This window comes from Balaenoptera acutorostrata, chromosome 9, assembly GCF_949987535.1.
Source record: "Balaenoptera acutorostrata chromosome 9, mBalAcu1.1, whole genome shotgun sequence".
Lineage (NCBI taxonomy): Eukaryota > Metazoa > Chordata > Mammalia > Artiodactyla > Balaenopteridae > Balaenoptera > Balaenoptera acutorostrata.
In genome coordinates, this window is record NC_080072.1 from 11,908,025 (window position 1) to 11,914,024 (window position 6,000).

Genomic DNA, 6,000 nt, shown 5'->3' on the forward strand with positions numbered 1-6,000 from the left:
TCTTTTTGAATTATGGTTTTCTCAGGGTATATGCCCAGTAGTGGGATAAGCACACTTCTTGGTAAGTCACTGTTAGTCACAAGGAAAATATACCTCCGTGAATGATTTTAGTGCTTTTCTAATTATGGGAAGATGTAAGAATTGGGGTTCATAAAAGTTTCTCCTGAGAATATCTGACTATCTGAAGACCTGTTCTGCCAGTTTTGCCAGAGCACAAGTGTCTCATTCCTGATCTCTGCCCTGAATTCTTTTCAGGGGGCGTGTTGAAGGTCAGCAACTGCACTGGCTAATGACTGGATCCTTGTGGAACCAGATGGCGAGTAACATTCTTTAGCTGGGATTTCTAAAAGCTGAGCTTCCTTAATCCCCCTCCTCCAGTCTGCATGTAATAAAGAGATTCCTTGTTTGGTTGTGGAAGCTTAATCTATGTGGTCCATGAAGGAAAATGAGTATAGGGAAAGGAGGAACTGGGGGCACTCAGATCCAGAACAGGGAGTATCGATTATCAGGGACAGGGGTAGGGGAGGCTCTGTGGAGGGAGGAGACTAAGCAGCAGCACATTACTTTGAGATACTTGCTTCCTCTGTGGTGTGACTAAGAGTCTTGTGGGAGTCTCATTGGTGAGGCCACCAGAGAATTCATCTCTGAGTCTCCCTGGGAAGACTGTCCCAACACTGCCAGAGGAAGAGCACCTACTTGAAGGAGAAAAGAAAGAAAGAGAATGACACCACTTTGAGACTTGGGATCACCACAGCCCAACACCTTAACACATCAAAATAACAGCTGTGCCCTTTATACTTGAGTATCAGCTAAAGCACCACCCCCAGAATGGCCCTGACGTCAGCAAAGGAAGAGGGGCTTTGTGACCCTGGAGTAGGGAGAGGAGACCTCATGACACTCAATAGAGAAAGAAGACCTCATCATACCAGACAGAGAAAGAGAGAGGATAAATGTCATGCTCCTCAGGCTATAGGGGGATTGATTACTACCTCTTGATGTGCAGCTGGGGAGAGAAAGGTTGATTTTGCATTTATCAGTTAGCTGACTTCAAATGAAATTATCTGAGAGGAGTGCTAATAACACGCATTTGACCGGGTTCATAGGTACATGAGAGGGGAGAGAAGGAAAAACCTGCTGTGGTAGAGATTAGTCTGTTAGCTCTTCCAGCCCAAACCACAAATCCTGACGGTATTTGTTCTGCAGTTCCAAAGAGTTATTTGAGTCCTTCAGGTCATATTTACTTTCCCCTCTAGGCTAAAGCTGCCACAGGATGATGAAAACATAGGGGTTTTCATCTACTCTTTTAAATTCACTCTATGAATTTTATTATTCTATTTACTAGTCAGTTATGGCTCCACTTTTTAACAATTCCTTTTTAGGAGCCTGTAAGTTACATGTAGATCCATTTCTAAAGTTATTTATATATTAAATACTTTAAAACACCCCAAACTGTCTTTATAAATTCCATTTTCTTTTTAAAAACTTCAATCATCTGGCAACAAATAGAACCATTCTAAATAGCATAATTCTCATAAATCTAACATTCAAAATTTATGAATACAATAAATTCAGTGAATCTAAGGCTATCTTAGATTTTTCAAATGTTTACGTGAATTTAGTAATAGTCTAACTTAAAATCATAACTCTAAATCAATTACCAAGATACACATTTCTAGTTAAACTTAAAAGGCAATCACTCTAATAGGTCAAATTCTCTCACAAGTAACAAGTATATAAAATATTAAATATGCAGAACTTCCTTCTTAGCTAAAAATATTAGTACTATGCATCTGATTCTCCTAAACATTTGTATATTAATTCTAATTCTTATAAGAATTGAAAGATGCATACTTATTAAGGAAGATCTTACCATTTTGGGTTATTGAAACTTTGACTACCAGCCAGACAGGAGAATGGTAGGATTTGTGTTTGTCACCATAATGGGACACAATAAACCTGATATATAGACATTACATCAGTAATATCATAATTTCAAGAAGAGAGTGGTCACTAAACTTACACCCCAGGAATGGAGTTACAAATATTACCCAGTTCTTCTGTCTACTCATATAATTCTTCATCTCCATCTAGACTGATCAGTTGACTGGGTTTTAAATATTTCAGATATATAAATATGTTTCTCAATTTAAATATACAGCCCCTTGAATTTGATGGATTCTTAAGAAACGCAAATATAACAGAGCTTTGTAGCTAATAAAATCTTTCATTCTTTCATATTCTAGGACCATACAACTACTAAGGATATTTAAAATGAACAGAATTTTGCATATTTCACATGATTTTATCAGCTTGAGGCAATGTCCATCAAGGTCATTCTACTGTCATCCCTCTTTGAGCTAGAAAACACATTCTATCTAGATGGACACCTTCAACCAAGCAATCAAAATTACCATCAACATCATGTGTCTTGATGTGATATACCGAGGAAAACACAGTCTCATTCATGTAGTATATCTTGCATAAACTTAATCAATTAATGAGGAAACAACCATTCAAACCCAAATTGGGGATATTCTGAAAAACACTGGCCTATACATGTACTTTCCAAAAAATATCAACGTCATGAATGAAAAAAATCTAAAGAACTCTTTCAGATTAAAGAAGACTAAAGAGACCCTCATCCACCAGAGGGGAGACAGCAGAAGCAAGAACTACAATACTGCACCCTGTGGAATGAAAACCACATTCACAGAAAGACAGGCAAAGTGAAAAGGCAGAGGACTATGTACCTGATGAAGGAACAAGACAAAACCCCAGAAAACAACTAAATGAAGTGGAGATAGGCAACCTTCCAGAAAAAGAATTCAGAATAATGATAGTGAAGATGATCCAGGGCCTTGGAAAAAGAATGGAGGCAAAGATCGAGAAGATGTAAAAAATGTTTAACAAAGACCTAGAAGAATTAGAACAAACACCTAGAAGAATTAAAGAACAAACAAAAAAAGATGAACAATACAATAACTAAAATGAAAAATACACTAGAAGGAATCAATAGCAGAATAACTGAGGCAGAAGAATGGATAAGTGACCTGGAAGACAGAATGGTGGAATTCACTACCATGGAACAGAATAAAGAAAAAAGAATGAAAAGAAATGAAGAAAGCCTAAGAGACTTCTGGGACAACATTAAATGCAACAACATTTGCATTATAGGGGTCACAGAAGGAGAAGAGAGAGAGAAAGGACCTGAGAAAATATTTGAAGAGATTGTAGTCGAAAACTTCCCTAACATGGGAAAGGAAATAGCCACCCAAGTCCAAGACACGCAGAGAGTCCCAGGTGGGTTAAACCCAAGGAGAAACATGCTGAGACAAATAGTAATCAAATTGACAAAAATTAAAGACAAAGAAAAATTATTAAAAACAACAAGGGAGGGCTTCCCTGGTGGTGCAGTGGTTGAGAATCTGCCTGCCAATGCAGGGGACACGGGTTCGAGCCCTGGTCTGGGAAGATCCCACATGCCGCAGAGCAACTAGGCCCGTGAGCCACAACTACTGAGCCTGCGCATCTGGAGCCTGTGCTCCGCAACAAGAGAGGCCGCGATAGTGAGAGGCCCGTGCACCGCGATGAAGAGTGGCCCCTGCTTGCCGCAACTAGAGAAAGCCCTCGCACAGAAACGAAGACCCAACACAGCCAAAAATAAATAAATTAATTAATTAATTTAAAAAAATTAAAAAAAAAACAACAAGGGAAAAACAACAAATAACATACAAGGGAATTCCCATAAGGTTAACAGCTGATTTCTCAGCAGAAACTCTACAAGCCAGAAGGGAGTGGCATGATATAGTTCAAGTGATGAAAGGGAAGAACCTACAGCTAAGATTACACTACCCGGCAAGGATCTCATTCAGATTCGATGGAGAAATCAAAACTTTACAGACAAGCAAAAGCTAAGAGAATTCAGCACCACCAAACCAGCTCTACAACAAATGCTAAGGGAACTTCTCTAAGTGGGAAACACAAAAGAAAAGGACCTACAAAAACAAACCCAAAACAATTAAGAAAATGGTCATAGGAACATACATATCGATAATTACCTTAAATGTGAATGGATTAAATGTTCCAACCAAAAGATACAGGCTCGCTGAATGGATACAAAAACAAGACCTATGTAAATGCTGTCTACAAGAGACCCACTTCAGACCTAGGGACACATACAGACTGAAAGTGAGGGGATGGAAAAAGATATTCCATGCACATGGAAATCAAAAGAAAGCTGGAGTAGCTATACTCATATAAGATAAAATAGACTTTATAATGAAGAATGTTACAAGAGGCAAGAAAGTACACTACATAATGATCAAGGGATCAATCAAGAAGAAGATATAACAATTATAAATATATATGCACCCAACATAGGAGCACCTCAATACATAAGGCAAATGCTAACAGCTATAAAAGAGCAAAACGACAGTAACACAATAATAGTGGGGGACTTTAACACTTCACTTACACCGATGGACAGATCATCCAGACAGAAAATGAATAAGGAAACACAAGCTTTAAATGACACATTAGACCAGATAGATTCAATTGATATTTATAAGACATTCCATTGGAAAACAGCAGATTACATTTTCTTCTCAAGTGCACATGGAACATTCTCCAGGATAGATCACGTCTTGGGTCACAAATCAAACCTCAGTAAATTTAAGAAAATTGAAATCATATCAAGCATCTTTTCCAACCACAATGCTATGAGATTAGAAATCAATTACAGGGCTTCCCTGGTGGCAGAGTGGTTGAGAGTCTGCCTGCCAATGCAGGGAGCGCAGGTTCGAGCACTGGTCTGGGAGGATCCCACGTGCCGCGGAGCAGCTGGGCCCGTGAGCCACAACTGCTGAGCCTGCGCATCTGGAGCCTGTGCTCTGCAACGGGAGAGGCCGTGATAGTGAGAGGCCCGTGCACCGCGATGAAGAGTGGTCCCCACTTGCCGTACTAGAGAAGGCCCTCGCACAGAAACGAAGACCCAACACAGCCATAAATAAATAAATAATTAATTTAAAAAAAATCAATTACAGAGAAAAAAACATAAAAAACCCAAACACATGGAGGCTAAACAATATGTTACTAAATAACCAAGAGATCACTGAAGAAATAAAACAGGAAATCAAAACGTATCTAGAGACAAATGACAACGAAAACACGATGACCCAAAATCTATGGGATGCAGCAAAAGCAGTTCTAAGAGGGAAGTTTATAGCAATACAATCCTACCTCAAGAAACAAGAAAAATCTCAAATAAACAATCTAACATTACACCTAAAGGAACTAGAGAAAGAAGAACAAACAAAACCCAAAGTTAGCAGAAGGAAAGAAATCATAAAGATCAGAGCAGAAATAAATGAAATAGAAACAAAGAAAACAATAGCAAAGATCAATAAAACTAAAACCTGGTTCTTTAAGAAGATAAACAAAATTGATAAACCTTTAGCCAGACTCATCAAGAAAAAGAGGGAGTGGATTCAAATCAATATAATTAGAAATGAAAAAGGAGAAGTTACAATGGACACCACAGAAATACAAAGCATCATAGAGACTACTACAAGCAACTCCATGCCAATAAATTGGACAACCTGGAAGAAATGGACAAATTCTTAGAAAGGTATAAGCTTCCAAGACTAAACCAGGAAGAAATAGAAAATATGAACAGACCAATCACAAGTAATGAAATCGAAACTGTGATGAAAAATCTTCAACAAACAAAAGTCCAGGACCAGATGGCTTCACAGGTGAATTCTATCAAACATTTAGAGAAGAGCTAACATCCATCCTTCTGAAACTCTTCCAAAAAATTGCAGAGGAAGGAACACTCCCAAACTCATTCTATTAGGCCACCATCACCCTGATACCAAAACCAGACAAAGATACTACAAAAAAGAAAATTACAGACCAATATCACTGATGAATATAGAAGCAAAAATCCTCAACAAAATACTAGCAAACAGAATCCAACAACACATTAAAAGGATCATACAC